Source organism: Hylobates moloch, unplaced genomic scaffold (genome assembly GCF_009828535.3).
Source record: "Hylobates moloch isolate HMO894 unplaced genomic scaffold, HMol_V3 SCAFFOLD_14, whole genome shotgun sequence".
In the NCBI taxonomy this organism is placed as follows: domain Eukaryota; kingdom Metazoa; phylum Chordata; class Mammalia; order Primates; family Hylobatidae; genus Hylobates; species Hylobates moloch.
In genome coordinates this window covers 40,159,874-40,184,213 of record NW_026652289.1, presented here as the reverse complement: position 1 = coordinate 40,184,213, position 24,340 = coordinate 40,159,874, and the positions used below count along the sequence as shown (strand labels likewise).

General features: G+C 45.3%; 2 long non-coding RNA genes across 3 annotated transcripts; one reads left to right on the top strand and one right to left on the bottom strand.

Moving 5' to 3' along the window:
* Nucleotides 1–59: 59 nt before the first annotated feature.
* LOC131381210 (uncharacterized) lies at nucleotides 60–21,249 on the top strand. The gene is made up of 3 exons (XR_009209786.1): nucleotides 60–146; nucleotides 6,217–6,311; nucleotides 20,311–21,249. It is a non-coding gene; the product is annotated as an uncharacterized LOC131381210 (long non-coding RNA).
* On the bottom strand, nucleotides 4,533–24,340 carry LOC116482238 (uncharacterized). Of its 2 annotated transcripts, XR_004251804.1 has the most exons (4): nucleotides 23,891–24,340; nucleotides 15,297–15,332; nucleotides 7,931–7,981; nucleotides 4,533–5,444 (listed from the first exon to the last, which is right to left on the bottom strand). It is a non-coding gene; the product is annotated as an uncharacterized LOC116482238 (long non-coding RNA). The 2 variants fall into 2 exon arrangements; XR_004251805.1 differs by lacking the exon at nucleotides 15,297–15,332 and having other exon boundaries at nucleotides 4,533–6,356.

The window sequence follows — 24,340 nt, the reverse complement described above, 5'->3', positions numbered from 1 at the left end:
CTACAGGTCTGTGCCACCACGCCCATCTAATTTTTTTTTGTATTTTTTTGTAGGGGTGGAGTTTTGCTATATTGCCCAGGCTGGTCTTGAACTTCTGGCCTTAAGTCATCCTCCCACTTCGGCCTCCCCAAGTGTTGGGATTACAGGTATGAGTCACTGCACCCAGCTGGTGAGACTTATTCTGAGATACAGCATGGTGAAGAGCCTAGCACAGTGCCTGGCATGTGACATGCCCTCAGTTCCTGTTCATTTTTTCCCTAGTGCCTGGAACAATTAAAAATTATGTGCCACTTGAGATTGCCCAGAGAAAGATAGGTAATCGAGATTGAAGAATTGAGGCAAGCACATGTGGGATGGTAGGAGTCCTGGCCTGGTCTGGGTCGTTTCTGTCTCCCTCTGCTGGTGATCTCAGGCGAATTCTTAGCCTCTCTGGGCTTGCGTCCTCACCTGTGAAATGAAGAGTGTGAATGGGTCATTTCCAAAGCTGCTTCTAGTTGCAAGGTGCCCCCCAGCTCAGAGGAGCTAGCCCCTCTGTTGCTTTTCCCCACTCACATGCAGCCTTCTCTCTGGTGGGACAAGCAGAGTGCATTGCTTCACAGCCTCTTGCAGCCCTGCCAGGACATAAATCACCCAGGAAAGGCCTCACCCTTGATCCTGGGGTGACCTCAACGCATTCACTGTGTCTCATCCTGTGTTGGGTTTGCAGGCTGCCCTCTTTGGCTTCCTCCGCCTCTCCTCCCAGCATGCCCTCTTCCTCCTTTCCACATTTTCCTCTCTTTCCTACACACAGCATCCTCCCAGCCACACCGATCATGGCACCTGTCCGCTGCATGAGGTCCTACCACCCTGAGACAGTGGGGCCCTCTCCTAGTGCCCCCTGCATAATATTTGAGAAGATGAGACCACAGAAACCAGCAGCAACTGCTAACACCAGCTCTGCAGGCTCTACAGGCCCAGTTACTGGAGGTCCAAGTTGAAAGTTGGGCTAGGACAGAGAGCTTTCGGGATGAGGTGGGCAGGGAGCACACCACCCTCTGAAGTCATTCATTCCTGAGAGGGGCCATGAACTCTGTTAAGACAGGGGTAACATCTTATTTATAAATATGTCCCCTGCTCACAGTACAGTGTGGGGCACAGAAGAGGCACTTGGGGAGTGTTCTGGAAGGATGGAGGAAGGAATGAATATTCTTTGAACACCTAGTGTGTGCCAGGCACTGTTCTAGGTGCTGAGACATGGCAGTGAACAAATGAAGCAACAATCCCAGTCCTGGTGGAGCTGGCATTCTAGGAATGGTGGGGAAGGTTGGCAAACAATCTGGTAGTATGTACCTTACTTATCTACTGTGTTTAACAATAGATAGGTAAAGCAGACAGCATGTGGGAGGGTGATACATGCTGTGTGGAGCAGAGGCGAGGAAAGCGGGAGAGAGGAGGCCAGGAGTACAATGTACACTGAGCGGCCAAGGAAGGCTCCATGGAGGGAGGCAGGGAAAATCAGTTCATCTGCCGGTGCCCCAGTCCCAGCCTGCCGCATTTTGATGTGACTGCCCGTTTTCTTTTTCTTTTCTTTTCTCTTCTCTTCTCTTTTTTCTTTGCTTTGCTTTGCTTTTCTGAGACTGAGTCTCACTCTGTTGCCTACGCTGGAATGCAATGGCATGATCTTGGCTCACTGCAACCTCCACCTCCCGGGTTCAAGCGATTCTTCCACCTCAGCCTCCCGACTAACTGGGACTACAGGCACCCGCCACCATGCCCAGCTAATTTTTGTATTTGTGTAGAGACAGGGTTTCACCATGTTGGCCAGGCTGGTCTTGAACTCCTGACCTCAGGTGATCCGCCAGCCTTGGCCTCCCAAAGTGCTGGGATTACAGGCGTGAGCCACCACACCCAGCTGTGACTGCCCTTTTCTGAACACCCCAGGCAGCTGTCCCCTTCCTCAACTGCTCTTGGTATTAGTAAGGGCCAAGCTCTCAGTTTCTCCCCTGGGTGGCCGGCAGTTTTATTTCTGGTGCTCCTGGGAGAAAAAATGGCCACTATTCCAGAAGCCTAGGAAAAATATTCCTTCCCAGAACATTCTGTCTCCAGCTCACATAAGGCATGGCCAGCAGCCTGCCCGCCCACCTCAGGCAAGGCCCAGGTGCTCTGCGGAGTGTCTGTCCTTGTGGGTAAAGGGGGCTGGGGCTAGAGGGGCTTGATGAGATCGTGGGAGGGTGGAGGTCTGTCTCCCCACTCTCTCCTATCCCAACCTCCACGTCATGCATTCGTACACTGTTTCTTCCTAGCGCTTCTCGTATCTGTCTATGGTGTCTTCCTACATTAGAACATCAGCACCCAAGGGCAAGGACACCTAGAAGAGATCCTAGCTTGCGGTTGTTGCCCATTAATTATTTTCCCAATGGAATGAATGGATGAATGGATTCTTTCAATTTATTCAGTTATTTAAAACATGTACAGAGCACCCACTGCACACAGCTCCGTATCAGGCCCAAATAACTGTATAAGCATGCCCCCCAGATTTGCACTATAGAAGAGGCGGGTACAAGTTTGCCCCAGTGGTTAAAGCAGAATGAGCACTTTCCTGTGTACCTGAGGAGAGCTTGATGGGCCCTGGGGTGATCAGGGTGGACTTCATGGAAGAGGTGGACTTTGATCTAGGATTTGCAGGGCAGATAATAGGTAGACCTTCACCCTCTGCCCTCTGGCTTTTCTTGTCTCATGTATGCCCTACCACATGATTCCAGGCTACCTCCGTCTCCCCACCCCAGCTTGGTACTTCAGATAACAACCCAGAGGTGGGATTCCTGCCTTGTCCTCTGAGACGGGGGTAAGAAACCTGCTGCTCAAGTCTATCAGGCCAGGCAGGGGTTTTCCTAAGGAACCAGCCTCTTCCTCCTAAAATGTGTGTGCCTTGACAAGCAGGGATGACTGGCGACTGGGACACGATGGTTCTTTCCCCAGCCAGGGAGAGGCAGGGTGTGGTAGCCACGTTGGCAGGCAGGGAGATGGATTTCGAGGCAAAGGTGGTTCAGACTGTCTTTCTTCCAGGTGAGGTGGAGTCTCCCCTGCTCTGGTGTGGCTGTGTTGAGGGCGTGGTGCTGGGACTGTCCCTGCTCTCACCCTTCTCTCTACTCATCCCTCTTGATAGATGACTGTTCACATCCTTGACATCTTTGGCCTTGGTCCCACACGCAGCCCGAGGCTGTGGCAAGACACTAGGCCAGGACTCAGAAGTTCTTGGGGCTGGTCCCAGTTTCACAAATTTTGTCAGATCACACCCCCTGTCTGGGCCTGATTTCCTCGATTTGCAAATGGGTGCCTCCGTGTCTGCGCTGCTCAGCTCTCATTTTGCTGTGATGCTCAAAGACCATGCAGCTTGGTGCTTAACACAGTGACCCAGAGGCTCTAGGAGGCCCGGGCTCCAGTCCCAGCCCTGCCACTTCCTAGCTGAGGGACCTTGGGCAAGCTACTTAACTTCTCTGGGCCTTGGTTTCCCCATCCATACAGAGGGTGACAGGAGTACCTGGGATGACCTTAATGCATAATGATGCTTTTAACCCCGAGACTGGTAGTATGTACTTGATGAAGTGGCAGCTTTTACTATTTGCCACTAGAAATGAATGGGGGCTGGGCACAATGGCTCAGGCCTGTGATCTCAGCACTGTGGGAGGCTGAGGCAGGAGGATTGCTTGAGCCCAGGAGTTCAAGACCAGCCTAGGCGATATGGTGAAACCTCATCTCAAAAAAAAAGAAGAAAAGAAAAAGAAAAAGAAAAGAAAAGAAAGCAATAGGAAAGCATTTTGTAAACTGAAAAATGTCACAAATATAATTGGTGCTGCTTCTATGACGGTGGGTAATGGCATTCCCCTTTGGTGCTCTCTGAAAAGTCTGCAAAGGCAGGGCCCAGGAGACGGGGTCCCATGCCCTCCCTGAAGTTGGGAGCGGGGATTAGGGCTGGGGGAAGGGGCTAGGGGCCCCGAGAAGCAGCTCTGGACATGCCTCCATCATCTCTAGTCCCTCAAAGCCGCAGACAGGGCTGCCTCCCCATACTCATGGGAGATCTTCAGTGTAGGTGGCTTGTGGAGTGAGGGGAAAGGGTGTAGGTCTCTCTGCAAAACTCTCTTCCATGACAACTTATGGGATCAAAAATAAGAACAGCAATAGTGGGGACCTGGGCATCATGTGCTGCTCCCTGATGGGCTGCTCCAAGAAGGACACAATCCCAAATATGTTATTCCTGCCAAAAATGCATACCCTGAATTTAATCATGTAGAAGCAGCAGACAAACTCAGATTGAGGGATATTCTGCAAAACAACTGGTCTGGAGTCTTAAAAAGAAATGTAGGTGTGATGGATGTCAAAAAACAAACAAACAAACAAAACAAACAAACAAGGAGGGCAAAGATTGTAGGCTAAAGAGACGTGACAAATCCATAAAATGCTTTGATTGATTCTTGATTGGCTCCTGGATCAAAACAAAATCTTAAAAAAAAAACGCTATAGGAACAACTGAGGAAAGTGAACTAAGAATGGTATATTAACTAATGGGATTTATTAATGCAAAGTTTTTTAAGGGTTAGCATTGTATTGTTGTTATATGGGAGGCTGCTCTTGTTCCTAGGAGATGCCTGGTTTCGAGGTAAATTGTCATATGTCTCCAACACACACAAACATATATACTGAGAGAAATGAAACAAAAGCGGTGAATCCAGGTGAAGGGTATAAGCGTGTTCATTGTGCTATTCTTGCAATTTCTCTGTTGGCTTGATAATATGTAAAACAAAAAGTTGGGAGAAAAGCCACTGTAGTGCTATCAACCGGAGTCTCTGATGTCTACTAGAAAATATCTGCCTATCCAAGGCCAGGAGCAGAAGCCAAAGTCAGAGACCCAAGGGGAGTACCACACACCCTCTACCTGATTACAGTTCAAACCCTGTGGGGCTTTCTGTGTTTTGTACAGCATAGGGTGAGCACATACCAGGCGCTCAGCACCTACCCCATCCCTGGCACTGTAAAGGCACTGAGATATCAAGATGTGACTTCTGTTCTTTCAGTGCACACAGTTCAAGGGAGGGTCTTCACTCACTTCTTCATGCTACTGCAGAGTATGTTGTCCATACAGCAGTCCAAAGACTCACAGATAAACCTCAGGATTCCCAGGGGAAAATGGAAACAGATTAGTAACAGCAGCGGCCTCCATGAACTGGGTGCTCCTAGGAGTCAAACACAAAGCTAAGCCTTGTCTTTGTCTGCCCATTACCATGTGTTCTTTTCATGACAGCTGACCATGCAGGAAGGGATTTTTTTTTTTACAAGGTAGAAACCCTGGCTCAGAGAGGTCAGATCACTTGTCTAGATCACCCAGATCTGAAGAAGAAAGTAGCATGAGCTCAGCGGTGAAGAGGTTTAACAAGTTGGCTTGGTGGAGAAGGGCATGCCAGGAGCAGCTTGAGGGAAGATGTGGAGGAAAGAAGGTGAGGGCAGGGTTCCTCAACTTCAGTACCAATGACATTTGGGGCCTGATAATCTCTGTTGTGGGGGCTGTCCTGTGTGTTAGCAGCACCCCTGGCCTCTACCCACTGGATGTGAGTGGTCAGGAGTATGATCACCCCCTCACTGTGACAACAAAAAAGGTATTCAGATATTACCAGATGTCTCCTGGGAGATAAAACTGCCCTAGTTGAGAACCACTGGGGTATGGCATCTACACTCTGCCCTAAGCTGAAGGGAATCTCTTGGCACAGCCTTGCTCCTGGCTGGAGGACTGTATCTCTGCCCCTGAGAGTGGGCAGGTGGACAGGGCCTGGTAAGCTCTGCATTGTCTCTGTAGGACCTCCCGAAGGGCAGGGCCTCAGGTGCTGGCTGTGGCTTCTCCACCACCACTGTCTCACTTCCATTTCTGCCTTGGCTGCTGTGATGGTTAATTTTACAGGTCAACTTGACTGGGCATGGGGTGCCCAGACATTTGGTCAAACACTATTCTTTCTGGGTGCATCTATGGCGTGTTTGTGGATAAGATCATCATTTGAGTAAAGCAGATTGCCCTCAAATGTGGGTGGGCCCCATCTAATCAGTTGAGGGTCTGAATGGAATGAAGAGGTTGACCCTCACTCCGAAGGAGAAGGGAACTCCTTCTGTCAACTGCCTTCCAGCTGTGGTATCAGTGCTTTTCCTGCTTTCAGACTTGAACTAAAACATTGGCTCTTCCTTGGTCTCTAGCCTGCTGACATTCAGACTAGAACTGCACCATCAGCTCTCCTGGGTCTCCAGCTTGCTGACTGCAGATCTCGGGACTTGGCAGCCTCCATAATCATGTGAGCCAATTCCTTATAAGAACTCTCTCTCCTCTCTCTCTCTCTCTCCACACACACACACAGTTGACCCTTGAACAACATAGGTTTGAGCTGCATGGATCCACTTATACACAAATTTTTCTCAATAAAAAGTGCACTGGCCAGGTGCAGTGGCTCACACCTGTAATCCCAACACTTTGGGAAGCCAAGGCAGGTGGATCACGAGGTCAGGAGATTGAGACCAACCTGGCCAACATGGCGAAACCCTGTCTCTACTAAAAATACAAAAATTATTCGGGTGCAGTGGTGGGCGCCTGTAATCCCAGCTACTCAGGAGGCTGAGGTAGGAGAATTGCTTGAACCCAGGAGGTGGAGGTTGCAGTGAGCCAAGATCATGCCACTGCACTCCTGCCTGGGTAATAGAGCGAGACTCTGTCTCAAAAAACAACAACAACAACAACAACAACAAAAACACACTGAGTGTGCCTGCTTTTCTTGCCTCCCCTTCCACCTCCCCCACCTCTTTCTCCTCTGCCATTTCTGAGACAGCAAGACCAACCCCTTCTCTTCCTCCTCCTCTGCCTACTCAACATGGAGAATGAAGACCTTTATGATGATCCACTTCCACCTAATGAATACTAAATATATTTCCTCTTTCTTATGATTTTCTTAACATTTTCTTTTCTCTTGCTTACTTTATTGTAAGAATACAATATATCATACATATTACATATGAAATATGTGTTAATTCACTGTTCATGTTATTGAAGGCTTCTGATCTACAGTAGCCTATTAGTAGTTAAGAGTTTGGGGATCAAAAGTTATATGTGAATTTTTGATTGCCTGGGAAGTTGGTGCCCCTAATCCCTGTGTTGTTCAAGGGTCAAATGTTTATGTATATATATAAATGTTATATATATTATATATATAAAATATGATATATATAAAATATGATATATATAAATGTTATATATAATATATATGTTATATGTATTATATATATGATATATATAAATGTTAATCTTTATGGGGACACCCAAAACACAGTATATATATATATATATTTTTTTTAATGCAAAATAAAATCTCACATGTCTAGTTCATGCACCATGGTCAGACTGGGATTGGGTTAAAGGCCTTATTTGGAAAGGTAAATGAGATGGGAAAAGAAGACTGGCTTGAGATTTAACCGCAGAGACATACTATATATATATATATAGTATGTTTTGAGTGTCTTCATAAAAACTTATGCTGAAATTTAATTGCCACTGATGGAACTGGGAGGTGGGGCCTTAAAAGGTGATTGGGTCATGAGGGTAGAGCCCTGATGAATGGATTAATGCCATTAACACAGGAGTGAGTTAGTTCTAGGAAGTGCATTAGTTCTCACGAGAGCAGCTCATCATAAAGGTGAGCTCAGCTTGCCCTTGCGGTCTCTTCTGCGTGTACTTCTTTGCCGTCTCCCCTTCTGCCATGAAAGCCTTCACCAGACGGACAAGCAGATGCTGGTGCTATGCCCTTGAACTTCCCACTGCCATCCCCCACCTAGCCACTATACGGGTTGTTAGATATTTTGACCACCTCCTCTTTGCTCACTGCACTATTCAACTCACTGCATCATCAATGCATTTATTACAAACCTATCATAAGCCAGGTCTTATGCTAGGTGCTCCTCCCAACAGGTTCTTGAGCTGGCAGGGGAGAGAGACATTCAAACACCAAGGATTAATATACCATGACAGGTATAAAGACAGAGGCCTATAAGTGTCCCCTGGCAGTGCCATGGAGATAGGGCATGGTCAGCTCCACCTGTAGAGGAGTCTAAAGGGAGGCTTGCAAACTGCACCTTGAAGGAAGAGCAGAAAATTGTACATGAGGACAAGTAGGAAGGGAATTCCAAGAGGAGGGATCAGCACGTGCAAAGGCATGGAGGTTGTCCATAGAATGTAGAAAGAAAACATTAAAACCCATATTTATACTAATTTTTGGCCTCATACTTTTATATTTTCTGTTTTATAACCATTGAATAATGCACATAACACATTAACATAGTGATTCATATGTATGCTTTTTTAAAATATGCATATTTTGGTGTATACACTCCCCACAGTTTTTACTCATGCATGATCAAAAATGTTGCCAAGGCTGGTTTGGGACATGCTATGTTTGAAAGGCCTGTGGATGTCCAAGAGGTAACGTCTAGGCTTGGGGCTAGATATGGGTCTGGGGGTTGGGGAGACAGCCTTGAGTGTTGGGGGTGAGGAAGGGAGAGGGGCTGAGATGGCCGTGAGTACAGAGAAACAGGGCAGGGTGGAGGACAGAGCAAGTGGTTTGAGGCCTGGCTGCACTTTGAATCACCTGGGGAGCTTTTAAACTATTCCCTCTCGGCTTTTCTGATTTAATTGGCCTGGGGAGAAGCACAGGCATTATCATCTTTTAAACTTTCTAAGTGATTCCAATTGCAACCGGAGTTGAGAACCACTGCCTTAGACTAGTGGTCTTCAACATTTCCTGTTGTACATTCCCTAAATAAATTTTGGAAAACTGCATACTCTGTTACACAATTTTAAGTTGACATCTAAATTTCATATCATAATTTTAACAGCTGCAAAAAAACATAATTTCCCTCATGTTGTGTATATTTTCTCCAGAACCTCAGAGTTGCATATGTCATTTGTTTAATTTATGGAAAATGTCTGCCATATAAGCTAATTGGCAAAGCCAGAATTCATTGCCAACTCAGTCAGCCCAATTAGACTTACTAACCATCAAAAGAAAATCTGAAGTCATTTTCAAACTCAAATAAATGTGTTAATACACAGCCTCAAGACAAAGCCCGCCCATAACATTTCAATTCTAAATTCTAATTCTAAGCAAAATAGACAGACAACGCACAGAGTCTTGCCACCTAGAATTTGTCCCTTAAATGGAACAAGGTGCTGTTCCCCTCAATATCTACAGCAGATGCTCTCTGTGCTTTGAAGGGGTCTCTCTCTCAGGGGCATGCATTCTCCAATCGCTGCTTTGTTTGGGTTCCCAGCGGTTTGCACATGTCTAGTTCAGGCACCATGGTCAGACTGGGATTGGGTTAAAGGCCTTATTTGGAAAGATGAATGAGATGGGAAAAGAAGACTGGCTTGAGGTTTGACTGCAGAGGCAAATAGATCCACATCAGAAAAGAAGACATAGAGAAGTTGAGGATCTGGAAATCTATACCTTTAAAACTGTCTGTGATGGATCCATGCACATATGGTTACTTGATTTACAACAAAGGAGCTGATGCAATTCTATAGAGAGAAGGATGTTCTTTTCTATGCATATTCATAGGGGAAAAAAGAAACTCTGACCCCTTCCTCACACCATACACATTAATTCAAGATAAATCATAGACTTCAATGTGAAAAGTAAACCAATACAGCTCCTAGAAGCAAACAGAGTATGGTGGGGAGCGGTCTCCATGACCAAGCAAAGATCTTTTAAGCTGGACATAAAAGGCACCTACTATAAATTTTTAAAAATTGTAAGTTAGACTTCATTAAAACAAAACCCTCTTTTAATCAAAAGATTAAGAAGAGGACAAGAGATTTTCCCAATGCATATATCTGACAAAGGACTCATATCCTGAATATATAAAGGTTTCCTACAAATCAATAAGAAAAAGGCAACCAAACCAACAAACATTGGGGGCAAAAGCCTTGAATAAGCATTTTACAAAAGAGGGTGCCTAAAGGGACAATAAACATCTGAAAAGGCACTCAACACCATTAGTTGTCAGGGAAATGCAAAATAAAATCTCAATGAGATTCTATGATACTCTCATCAGAATGGCTTAAAATGGTAAAGACTGACAATGCCAAGAGTTGCTGAGGAGGTGGAGGAGATAAAGCTCTCATACATTACTGGTGGGAAAATAAACTGGTAAAAGCCAACATACCCCTATCCTAATTCCCAGCAATTCCACTCCCATGCATTTATCCAGGACATGGCAGGTGCTGTAGTTTACCCAGTGTGCGGGACATAAGGAAGGATGTTGTTGCAGAGAATTTAGGACAGTAATAAAAATGGCTAAGTCAGTTTGCTTTTTATTATCTATTAATGCATAACAAATCACTTCAAAATGCAGTGGCTTTAAACAGCAATAATCTTTTTTAAAAAAATCGGTCATAATTTTTGTGGATTTGGAAGTGTCATGGCTGGGCAGCTCTTGTTTGAGATCTCTCATGTAGTTGCAATCATATGTCATCAGAGGGCTTGATTGGGGCTGGGGGTCTACTTCTAGGGTAGGTCACTCACATGGCTGGAAAATGAATGCTAGCTATTGTCCAGGGGCTCAGTATCTTTCCCTAGGGTCCTGTTTATGGAGCTGCTTGAGTGTCCTCATGGTCTGGTGGCTGGCTTCCCTGGAATGAGCCATTCAGGAGAGCAAGGTGGAAACTACAATGCCTTCACCTTGGAAGTCATCTGCTGAGACTTCTACTGTAATCTAGTGATCAAGGCCAGCCCTGATTCAACGTGAGAGGGGGCCAAGGAGTGTGTGAATGCCAGAAGCAAGGATCCCAGGGATACATCTTGGAGGCTGGCTACAAAAGATGGTGTCTTATTAAGCCCTGTATCCTTAGCCACTTGCAGAGCCACCATGGGGTGGCTCTGCAGAACTTGCTGGATGAGTACAGAGTAGAATAGAAGTATGGGGCTTGTCCACATGGCTCTCTCCTGTGAAGCAGTGCCATGGCAGGGTGTGCTCACAAGGAAGACAGGACTCACAGACTACTGCTAGTCACCCTTGCCTGGAGTGTGGTTTGTAGGGGGTGAGGGAGTTGGGGCACAGGCTGCCTTCTACCTCTAAGAACAGAGCAAAGGCCCTGAAAGGGGTCTCTGATTGTCCTGCCTCTGGACCTAACAGCCAGTTAAAGACCAGTGATATGCCCCATGGTGGCTCCCAGTCACCTCCTGTCTGGACTGAATTGATTTCGGCATGAGGGAAGACACCAGAACACGTCCTGGGCACACGCAGGTGAAGCTGCATGCATGGGATGAATCAGAAGTTAAAGGTGCAGGGAGAGGGCAAAAATCACATGGGAGTGCATGTCACAACTTATTTCTCCAACTCCCAACAGGAACTTAAAGTGGGTAGAGCATTGGACCTAGAGAGCACTGAGGATGCACTCAAAGGGCTTTGCCAGATGAACATAGAGTGGAGTAGGAGGATAGGGCTTGCCCATGTGGCCTCTCCATTGAAGACTACCATCCACGATGACAGAGTACAGGAAGGAGATAAAGGCCTGCGTAGCCATGCTGACCCCAAAGTCCTTCGCGTCCCCCAACCTCAGGGTCCGTCTGTCCCTACTGGCTCTGGTGGGAGCTGCCCAGGCAGCAGTTCCGGATTCTGTTCCATCCTGGCAAGACTCCCGCCTCCGACCTTATACCAACTCTTCCAAACCAACTTCCCCAATGGATACTTCCTTCTGACTGTATCCAGCACTTCCCTCCAAACCATCTTTCCCTCTCCTTTGTTGAATAGAATGTATGTTTTTTTGTTTTGTTTGTTTTTTGTTTTGTTTTTGTTTTTGTTTTTCTGAGACGGAGTCTCACTCTATTGCCCAGGCTGGAGTGCAGTGGTGCAATCTCGGCTCACTCCAACCTCTGCCTCCCAGGTTCAAGAGATTCTCCTGCCTCATCCTCATGAGTGGCTGGGATTACAGGCATGTGCCACCACACCCGGCTAATTTTTGTATTTTTAGTAGAGATGGGGTTTTGCCATGTTGGCCAGGCTGGTCTCGAACTCCTGGCCTCAAGTAATCTGCCCACCTCGGCCTCCCAAAGCGCTGGGATTACAGGCGTGAGCCACCACACCCAGTGAGTAGAGTGTACTAAAACATTTTAAAATTACACAACAATGGATGTTTATTTGTTCTCCTTTCTTTGAATGATCTTAGTGAGCTTCCTCACCCTTGCTGCAATACTCCTATCCTGGTCTCCAGCTCCCATGTCTTACTTCAAGGTTGACTCATCCTGAAACTGACCTCTCCAAGGCCTATCTTCTTAAGGGATACTTTTTAAAACTGTTACTAGTTACGGGATACTTTTTAAAACTGTTACTAGTTACTAGGAGAAAATTGGAGAGGGTAGTGGATTTATCCACAGCGACAATCAATGTTCCATATGAGCTAATAATCTCTGGATTGGTCTTTAATTCAGTTATAGCCCCCAAATGGCAAACGGATCTGAGTGTCCAGGGTGGTCCATTGTCGAAGCGAGAGTAATGAGAAAGATCCCCAAATACATGCTTGCTTAAAGCAGACCTCACATCTTTGCTTAAAGCCCAAGGGCTTAACAATGAAGGAGGGACAGCTTTCTAGATGAACGGCTGTTCTCCTACAGAACAAGGAAACTAGTTTTTCTTCATTTTTTAAAACCTTGGGGATAAAGCAAAAGACACTGGATTGAATGCAGCAGGAAGGATCTGGATTCAAAATAAGGAAGAATTGCCAAGCTGATGGTGAGAACTATAAAACCTGGGCATGACCTGGCAGGAGTAGTTGTGCAAGCCCCTTCAGGAAGTCCTGAGCATGGAAACAGACCCTGACTCAGCTGCATTTATGGGGTGAGCATCAGCCAAGCCCTGCTGCCATCATAGGGCCAGGTGGGCTGGGCTGCCAGGGAGGCAGTGGTGTGAGATGGCCAGAGAGCTCACCCCAGCCAACGAATGGCTTAAAGCCATTTCCTGGGCAGGATTGGTCCTGTGGAACAGGAGGGCCAGTCAGGAACCTGAAGCAGCAACCAAGTTGCCCATGAGGATTGGGCTCTTGTCCACTGTCTTGCATGACCAACTCCTTCTCATCCTTCAGGATTTAAGGCAGATGTCACTTCCTCCAGGAGGCCTGCCCTTAGGGCACGGAGCACACAGAGGTGGACTCTAGGACTCATCTGCTTCCCTCTCTAGTTGCAGGTCCCTTAAGGGGGACTGTGGGTGATTCATCATTGTGTCCCTTGTGACCTCCAGGTGCTTGGGAGATGTGGAGAAAATGAGGGAAGGGAAGTAGAAGCAAGGGAAGGAAAGTTGAAGCAAGGGAAGGAAAGTTGAAGCAAGGAAAGAAAAGAGAAAGGGAAGAGGAAGAGAGGGAAGACAGAAAGGAAAACTCTTGCGCCCAGAGATTGTACAGATGTCTAAAGAGTCTCATCCCTGCTGGATGGACAGTGGCTTTATCAGCAGCAACACTACCTCAGCCTCCCTGGCAGCTGGGTCTCTAGCTGCCTACACATTTTTTGCTCTATGCAGGCCCAGCTCAGGGAGAGGTACTCAGGCCCAGGCTCGTGGTGCTGAGTACCAGGACTTGGAGTTAAGGGGGCTTGCTGTGGGCACAGGTTGGCAAGTGAAGACGGACAGCTCTGGGGGCCACAAGAGAGCTGGGCAACAGAAGACTTTATGAAACCTGTATTAGATCTAGTTCTTGTTCATTTCTACTTACTCACACTATAATTCCAGAGCTGTGTTCTTAGAGGAAAATGTACTTTCATTGAAATGTTTTTCATAAGATGACGGTAGCATTATTGCCTTTCCTGATTGTGAAGAAACCCTGTGGCCGGGCATGGTGGCTCACGCCTGTAATCCCAGCACTTTGGGAGGCTGAGGAGGGCGGATCACCTGAGATCAGGAGTTCAAGACCAACCTGGTCAACATGGTGAGACCTCGTCTCTACTAAGTATACAAAAATTAGCTGGGCGTGGTGGCAGGCACCTGTAATCCCAGCTACTCAGGAGGCTGAGGCCGGAGAATCACTTGAACTCGGGAGGCAGAGGTTGCAGTGAGCTGAGAATGCAACACTGCACTCCAGCCTGGGTGACAGAGAGAGACTCCATCTCAAAAAAATAAAATAAAAAATAAAAAATAAAGAAAGAAACCCTATTATAACAAATACGAAGAATACAAAAATGATTTGAAATCCTAGAGATAACCGTTGTCAACATTTTGTTGTATATTGTTCTAGAATGTTTATATACTTATATTTATGTATTCTTATATTTGCATATTAATATATTTAAATATATAAAATATTTTTAAAAACAAAAGGTGGAATCACATTATACATAGTGTTTCATGAACTGATTTTTTTTCCCACTCAGTAATGCCTTACGAACTTTTCTTACCAGTAAATAAAATTTCACATCATTATAGTGGCTGCAAATATTTTACTTAATGAAGGTAACATAATTTATTTAACCTCTTTGGCCATTTATGATTTCCCCCCAGTTTTTTACTCTTAAAAACTACTTTTGGAAAAAGTTAACCCCGGCAATATCATTAAAAACAAAAACAACTATACCACAAAATCAGGTGAAAAAATCAGATGTGATTTTGATCTACAGTTTTAGAAATAACTTCCTTGTAAATAATCGACGGTATTGTTAATTAAGTCAAACATTGTGGGAGAAACACAACGGGGCATATCTGAGACTGAAATAATTGATAGTGAGGTATGGAAAAGGAAAGTTTTCCTTTTGAAAGGAACACAGCTTTCATTGTTTTGCAAAAATATACTTGCCTAAATATAGTTGTTTTGAACAATCTGTTGCCTGTAATCATTACCTCTACCAATCCCCTGTGGTACTGTGTCCTTTCAGGGTACGAGTGTTGGTCTGTCTATAAACACTAGAGATTTCTCCCTCTTCCAGGCACTTTGCTAGCCTCTGAGGATGGAGCAGTGAATAAAACCCACCCACACCTTATCCTTCTGGCAGTTAGCCTTAGTGGAGAGGCACAAGGGCTGCCTGTCTGGTGAATGAGATGATACTACTAAGCACATCAGGATGCTGGAATCTCCTGCCTCTTCCTGGCAGATAACCTGCCCCTCCCAGAACTTAGAGAATACTAAGTGCACAGGTCATACCTGCCACCAGACCATTCAGGTACACGGTGTTTTCACTACCATTCCTGAGATCAGGCAAGTTTCAGATCTGTTTTCATGAAGCTAGAAGAGGGCTTAAAAGTCACCTTGTCCAGCTGACCTGGCCTGTTGAGGCTTGAATCTCCTCTCTGTAAACCTGAAAGAATTAAAAGGATCAGAATCCAGCTTAAAGTTTATTCAGGTGAAAAGGTGAAAATGATCATCCAGGAGACAAAGACCCCAGAGAAATGGGATCCGTGCTCCAAAGTTAAGAGTTAAGTTCTTGCTTATACAGGTAGAAAACAAAGAAATGTAATGGGATTACAGCATTTTCTATGCAAGAGTGGTATAAGAGTTACAGCAAATTAATTGGTGATAGTCTGTTTTCTTTTCTCTACAGTTTGTTTTCCTTTCTTTACAGCTGATTTTCATTTCCTCACTCAATTTAAAAGAGTGTATTTAACATTCCATCTTAAGACAATGTGATAGCCATAAAGTCTTTATGTGAAAAAGGTAAGAGGGAAGTTAATCTATAATAAAGATTAACAATAAAAGGGAAGGGTCAACATAAAAAAAAATCAAACAAATTTCTATATATTAGCAATAAACAATTGGAATTTAAAAAAAAAATTGAAGCATTATTTACAATAGTACCAGAAAACATGAAATACTTAGGTATAAATCTACCAAAATATGTGCAAGTTCTGTCTGCTGAAAACTATAAAACACTAATTAAAAAAAAATCAAAGAGGCCAGGCGCAGTGGCTCACACCTGTAATCCCAGCGATTTGGAAGTCCAAGGAGGGTGGATCACCTGAGGTCAGGAGTTCAAGACCAGCCTGGCCAACATGGTGAAACCCCGTCTTTACTAAAAATACAAAAAATTAGCCAAGACCGTGGTGGCTGGTGCCTGCAATCCCAGCTACTTGGGAGGCTGAGGCAGGAGAATTGCTTGAACCGGGGCGGCAGAGGTTGCAGTGAACCGAGACTGCGCCACTGCACTCCAGCCTGGGCAACAGGAGCGAAACTCCATCTCAAAACAAAATAAAACAAAACAAAACAAAACAAAAAAACAAAGAAAAACTTAAAAAAAGAAGAAGAGGCATACCATGTTCACGGATTGGAAAATCCAATATTGCTAAGATATAAATTCTTCCCACACTGATTTAGATTCAATGCAATTCTAATAAAAATTCCAGCAGAATTTTTTTTTTTTTTGGTAAAAGTAGACAACCTGCCAGGCATGGTGGCTCACACCTGTAATCCCAGTACTTTGGGAGGCCAAGGCGGGCAGATCACAAGGTCAGGAGATCGAGACCATCCTGGCCAACATGGTGAAACCCCATCTCTACTAAAAATGAATACAAAAATTAGCTGGGCATGGTGTTGTGCGCCTGTAATACCAGCTACTTGGGAGGCTGAGGCAGGAGAATCGCTTGAACCTGGCAGGCAGAAGATGCAGTGAGCCGAGATCATGCCGTTGCACTCCAGCCTGGGTGACAGAGAGAGCTTCTGTCTCAAAAAACAAACAACAGGGCTGGGCGCGGTGGCTCACGCTTGTAATCCCAGCACTTTGGGAGGCCAAGGCGGGCAGATCACGAGGTCAGGAGATTGAGACCACGGTGAAACCCCGTCTCTACTAAAAACACAAAAAATTAGCCGGGCATGGTGGCGGGCGCCTGTAGTCCCAGCTACTCGGAGAGGCTGAGGCAGGAGAATGGCGTGAACCCGAGAGGCGGAGCTTGCAGTGAGCCGAGATCGCGCCACTGCACTCCAGCCAAAAAAAAAAAAAAAAAGAACAAGAACAACAACAACAAAAAGTGGACAAACTGATTTTAAAGTTTGTATGAAAAGGCAATGGGGCTGGGCACGGTGGCTCACATCTGTAATCCCGGTACTTTGGGAGGCCAAGGTGGGTGGATCACCTGAAGCCAGGAGTTCAAGCCCAGCCTGGCCAACATGGCAAAACCCCGTCTCTACTAAAAATACAAAAATTTAGCCAGGTGTGGTGGCAGGCACCTGTAATCTCAGCTACTCAGGAGGCTGAGGCAAGAGAATTGCTTGAACCCAGGAGATGGAGGCTGCAGTTAGCCAAGATCGTGCCACTGCACTTCAGCCTGGGCAACAAGAGCGAAACTCCATCTCAAAAAAAAAAAAAAAAATGAAACTAGAATAGTCAGAATAATTTTAATCAAGAACTACAGAGTTAGAGAATTTATACTAATTTCATGACTCATTCCAAAGCTATAATAATCAAGTTAGTTGGTACTGGTGAGAGGATAGTATGCATCAAGCCCGTCCAACCTGCAGTTCATGAGCTGCATGCAGCCAGGATGGCTTTGAATGTGGCCCAATACAAATTCATAAACTTTCTTAAAACATTATGAGGTTTTTTTTTTTTTTTGCAATTTTTAAAAGCTCATCAGCTATCATTAGTGTTAGTGTATTTTATGGGTGGCCCAAGACACCTCTTCTTCTTCCCATGTGGCCCAGGGAAGCCATAAGATTGGACATTCCTGGTATATATAAATAGAATAAAATAGAGTCCAGAAACAGACTCACACATATATGGTCAATTGAATTTTGACAAAGCTACAAAGGCATTTCAATGAGGAAAGAATAAAGTTTTATTTTCATGTTTTTGAGACAGTGTCTCTCTCTCCAATGTCCAGGCTGCAGTGCAGTGGCCTGATCACAGCTCACTGCAGCCTTGACCTCTGGGGCTCAAGTGATCCTCTCACCTCAGCCTTCCAAGTAGCTGGGACTACAGGTGTGCACCACCATGCCCAGCTAAATTTTTTTGTATTTTTTGTAGAGAAGGGATTTCACCATGTTACTTAGCCTGGTCTCAAACTCCTGGGCTCAAGCAATCTGCCTGCCTCAGCCTCCCAAAGTGCTGGGATTACAGGTATGGGCCACTGTGCCCAGCCAAGAATAAACTTTTCAACAAATGGTGCTAGAACAAATGGACATCCATATGAAAAACAAAACAAAACAAACCTCAATCTATACCTCACATTACTTACAACATTTAACTTAATGTGGATCATAGGCCTAAATGTAAAATCGAAAACAACAGGACTTCTCAAAGAAAAGATTTCTTAGACATGACACCAAAAGCATAATCCATAAATTTTGGGGAATAAATTGTACTTCAACGAAATTAAGAAGTTCTGATTTTTTAAAGACTCTGCTAAGAGAATTAAAAGATAATAAATAACGGTCTGGAAGAAAATATTTTCAATTTACATACCTGATAAGTGACTTGTATTTAAAATATGAAAGAACTCTCAAAAATCAATAATATAGCTCCTCAAAAAATTAAAAATAGAATTACCATATAACCCAACAATTCTACTTTTGGGTCTATAGCCAAAAGAATGAAAAGAAGGGTCTTGAAGAGATATTTGTACATCCATGTTTATAGCAGCGTTATTCACAATAGCCAAAAGGTGGAAGCAACCCAGATGTCCATCTATGAATGAGTGAATACATAAAATGTGGTGGGTGTGGTGGCTCACATCTGTAATTCCAGCACTTTGGGAGGCTGAGGTGGGAGGATTACTTGAGTCCAGGCGTTCAAGACCAGACTGGGCAACATAGCCAGACACTATTTCCATAATATATATGTAATAAAAATACAAAAAAACCCACAAAATGGAATATTATTCAGTCTTAAAAAGGAAGGGAATTCTGACATATGATACAACATGAATGAACCTTGAAGACATAATACTCAGTGAAATAAGCCAGTCACAAAAGGGCAATACTGTATGATTCCACTTACATGAGGTATCTAGAGTAATCAAATTCACAGAAAGAAAGTTGAACAGTGGTTGCCAGGGGTGGGGGAAGGGGAGAATGGGAAGTTACTGTTTGATGGTACAGTGTGTCAGTTTCACAGGATGAAAAATTTCTGGGCCCAGCGCGGTGGCTCACACCTGTAATCCCAGCACTTTGGGAGGCTGAGGCGGAGGGATCACTTGAGGTCAGAAGTTTGTGACCAGCCTGGCCAACATGGTGAAACCCTGTCTCTATTAAAAATACAAAAAAATTAGCTGGGTGTGATAGTGGGCACCTGTAATCTCAGCTACTCAGGAGGCTGAGGCAGGAGAATCGTTTGAACCTGGGAGGTGGAGGTTGCAGTGAGGCAAGATCACACCACTGCACTCCAACCTGGGAGACAGAGCAAGACTCCGTCTCAAAAAAAAAAAAAAAAAAAAAAAATAAATAAATAAATAAATAAATAAAAGAAAAAAGTTCTGGAGCCGGATGGTGGCGATGTTCAGACAACAATGTGAAAGTATTTAATGTCACTAAACCACACACTTAAAAATGGTTAAAATGGTAGATTTTATGTTATGTAAATCTTAACACAATTTTTAAAGTAAATTTTATCTTTCTTTTTTTTTTTTTTTTTTTTTAGACGGGGTCTCATTCCGTCTCCCACGCTGGAGCGCAGTGGTGCGATCACTGCAGCCTACCTCCCGGGCTCAAACAATTCTCCCACCTCTGCCTCCTGAGTAGCTGGGACTACAGGTGTACACCACCACACCCAGCTTTTTTTTTTTTTTTTTTTTTTTTTGGAGCGATGGGGTCTCTCTTATAGGCGTGAGCCACCACACTCGGCCAAAAGTAAAATTTAAAAACTCAAAAGGAAAAATAATCTATGGGAACATAAACAAGACCCTATTAAGATTAGCATCAGGAGTGAAGGTGGGGAATTAAGTAAGGGGTAAGTGGATAAGGAACAGTAGTGGGAGGGAGACTTTCACAGCATTGCTTTTAATATTTTTTCAATGACTGTATTACCTACTCAAAACACTAAACGTATAATTTTTAAAAAATTTAAGTTCTTCCTGGTATTCAGCCAAAAATCTGTCCTACAACTACCTGTGTTGAACAAATCAAATTCCTTCTCAAAGTGCCAGTCCTTTAATATTTTGAGGATATTCTGCTCCCTCTGAGCTTCCTCTTCAGCTCTCCACTCCTTGTAGTAATGGGGGCACTAACTCCAGCAGGTGGGGTGTCTGAGTCTGTGGGTTCTCTGGTGGACATTTGCTGTTTGGGAATATCCAACATCTACCCACTCTTCTGTCACTCAGCCCCTAAAGCATTCTACCTCTCCTTTACAGAATCTCAGACTGAGCACAATCTCTGCGGGAGGACGTCGGAGCTTCCCACTAGGAAAGCAAGAGGTCCAAATGGCTCCTCCCTCTGTCTATGCTGGTCCAATCAGGAGGCAAGCATGTGACTCAACCAATCAACTCGCTCTTCCTAAGTGTTGCTCTTCAGAGCTGGGTACGTGGAGGTCATATTTATTCTAGCAGTGGCGGCTCAGGCTATTTGGACTGGACAGTCCTTATGCTCTCTCCTTTGTCGGGGCACCTGTCGCCCAGTCCTCCAGAACTCCTTGGTTCTGACCCATTTTCCAATCTTGTTCTTCCAACCTCCATCAATTCTGTGAGTCCTAAAGGTCTTTAAATAAGTTATCTTCACTTTAACTAGAGCCAGTTTCTGTAGTTTATGAGCAAGAATCCTGACTGCTAAAAAGCTCACATTTACATATGACTTTGGGAGATGTGACAAATTGTATTTCACAGGATGGCCTCCATAATCTTCCATCCACATGCTGGTCAACAATGTAACTTTGCTATTCATTCCAAGGAGAAGTGAGCTCTATGTCCCCTCCTCTTGAATATGGTTTCCACAAATAGGTACGGCAGAAGTGATGGCGAGACAGCCAGGTGGGAGGGGCTCCCCGGAAAAAACTCCAACCAGCCTGGGCACTGGGTGGAGCCACAGAAGTTCACGCCCTTCGCAGCAGGGAGGAGTCAGACTCCTCCTCTTCCTTTGTGGAACCTGGGATTCCAACGGCCAGGGCAGGAAGTGCTCTAACGGAGGGACACTGGCCTTGCAAGAGTCCCTGTTTCCCCCTTTTTTCCCCTTTTCACCCAATAAAATCCTGCTTTACTCACCCTCCAAACCATCTGTGAACTTAAATTTTCATGGCCATGGGACGGACAAGGACCCCATTTTTAACTGAACTAAGGAAAAGTCCTGCAACAGTGGTATGTATGTAACTTTTGAGACTAGGTCATAAAAAGTCATGCAGCTTTTGCTTGGTCTCCGTGAGTTGCTTGCTCCTGGGGAAAGTCAGCCTCCATGTAACAAATCCAACTAGCCAAGACTGTCATGCTGAAGAGGCACATGTAGGTGGTCTGGTTGACAGTCCCAAATGGAGTCCTCTGCCAACAGTCAGCATCGTCTGCCAGTGGTGAGTGAGTCATCTTGGACACCCAGCCCATTTGAGCCTTCAGATGATGACAGCACCATCTAGTATCTGACCATAACTACATGAGAAATCCCCAGCAAGACCTGCCCAGAGGAGCCTCCAAAATTTCTGACCCACAAAATCATGAGCAAAAAACCTATTGCTTCAAGCAGGTATGTTTAGGGATTATTTGTTATGCAGCAATAGAAACTAGAACATTAAAACTCTTGCTTCTTATCTTGCCCCACAGGAAAGTATATATTCTCAGCAATCAGAAAGACAACAGGGTAAAATGCAGGGAAAGCTCTAAGTTTATTGAGTCCTACCACAGGACAGATACTTTACAATCCCACCTAGCATAACCCTCATGATTCTGTGAGTTGGGGACAATGTTTCTCTGTCAAAAAGAGAAAGGTAGAGTTCAGAGGGGACAAGGCTGTCAGATTGCAGAGGTGGTGCTCTTTCTGCTGGAGCAAAACGTCCCAAAGTAAGACTGCAGAAGCAAGAGTCAGGCAAGGAAGTTTGATTTCACAACATGGTGTTGCTAGGATAAAGCCCTCAGGAGCTATGTGATCCTTTTAAAGGATAAAGTGTCCATTTTGCTTCCCTCCTTGCTCCCTGCAATTAGTCAAATGGCAGGTGGAGCATGCAGTCTGTGAGGCAGAGCTGAGGAGTGAGAACTTTCAAAGAAACTTCCACTTACAACCAGGTATGGTGACTCATGCCCATACTCCCAGCACTTTGGGAGGCCAAGGCAGGAAGATCACTTGAAGCCAGGAGTTTGAGATCAGCCTGGGCAATATAGTGAGATTCTGTCTCTACAAAATATATTTTTTTAATTAACTGAGCATGGTGGCACATACCTGTAGTCCTACCTACTTGGGAAGCCGAGGCATGAGGATAGCTTGAGCCTAGGAGTTGGAGGCTGCGGTAAGATGTGATCACACCACTGCACTCTGCCCTGGGTGACAGAGAAAGAGCCTGTCTCTAAATAAATAAAGAAGTAAATACTTTTTTTAAAAAAAAGAAATGTTCAGAGTGTTGCAGAGTGTTACAGAGAGGAAACTTTTAGAGCCTTCACACTTGCAAATCACTTCCTTTAGTTCTCAACTCATTGAAGACTTGAGCTGAGCCCTCCAGGTGGTCAATTTTAAGACATATGAGGCATAGAAATGCCTTGGTGAGTCCCTATTATGGGCCAGACGCTATGTACACTATCCATGATCCTGCAAGAATGACATTGCTATCTCCCATGGCAGATGGAGAAACAGTCACAGATGATTAAGTTATTTGTCCCAAATGTCACATAACTGGGAAGTACAGGATAAAGAAGGGTCCCAGTGGAGCAGAGTATGGGGGAGTAGGCAGGTGGACAGGCAGTGCAGCCCCACTGGCACAGAGCCCCGAGGCAGAGCCTCAGAGACACCAGTTCAGGGTTCCTGCAAGCTGCGGACCAGGAGAGGAACTAGCAGAATGTGGGGTCCCCAGAAGACATAGAGTCAAAGATGCTAGAGGCAACAATGTCCTCATCAACATGGAGCTGATGGAGCAGAACCCCCAAGGATAACATTTCACATTCATTTACTCCCCAGCTAGCAGGAATTGTCTGATCCAACCCCTCGATTCTGACATGTAAGGCAGCAGAAGGCAGAATGAAAAAGGGACATGCCTGAGATCCCCCAGCTTGCCGGAAGCAGGGCAAGACAAGAGTTCCTATTCTTGATTCAGGGTCCAGTGCTCTTTCAGAGGCACTTTCCTGAATTCTGAGATTAAACTCAGGCTTTAACTAGGGTGACCCTTTCAATTTATGATCCAAACCAGAATGAGAAGGGGCATTATTAATAATTACAACAGGATGTCAGGTGTCAACAGGACTGTCCTGTGCAAATGGGACACACAGTCATTCTAGCATGGCATGCTAGAATGCCACCCACTTGCCCACCAGGAAAGCCTCTTCACAGCCTTATGGCTGTGGACCTGACAACTCACTATCATCCTCCATGCCAGGTGAGGGGCTGACGGACCAAGCAGCCCTGAGGGTCTGGCTTTCCTAGGGGTCTTTAGGGAGCTCAGAACTGGCTGCTCCAACACTGGCCTCTGTCCCCACCTGGCACTGTGTATGCATAAACAGAGGCCCCATTTGTTCCCACCTATCAGGGCAAGCTCCCTGCCAAGCCCAGCAGAACTCCAGTTTTAGGTGCTTGCCTCTGGGTGATACCCACTGAACCAAAGCTGTCCTCACTGTAAGACTGTGAATGTGGGGCTCTCTTATGCAGCCCCAGGACAGTGGACGAAGGCCCCTGCTGGCTTGGTAGCCAGGTCACGGCAGAAACTATGAGGATGTGAGAAGCACACCAAGTGGCATAAACTAGCTCTGCTGTTTCTTCCCCCTCCTTCACTCCTTGGTCACCCCCAATAGTCACCAGCTGCTGAAACTTTACCTTATACACACATCTCCTGGTGATCTTGTTAAACTGTAAATTCTGATTTAGGAGACCTGCAATGGAGCCTGAGATGCTGGATTTCTCACAAGTCCCAGGTGATGCCAATGCTGCTGGCCCAGGGGCCACTTGGAATAGTAACCCTCTCTCACAGCATCCTGCTTACTCCCTTCAGAGCAGTAATCATAACTTGTCATTGCTTTCTTATGTGGTTGTTACTGATTGCGGCAGATTGTTGCAGTACAGCCCTGATAATCACAGGCTTGAAAAGCACATGTGTGTTGGGCTTGTCCTCTTGGAACCCTGCTGCTGAGTGAAGAGCCCACGCTAGCCTGCTGGCAGCCCCTGGCTCAGCCAGCAGCCAACATCAACAGCCAGACCTACGAGTGAGACAATTTAGATCATCCAGCTCCAATTGCAGCCACAGGAATTGGTTCAGAAGAATCACCC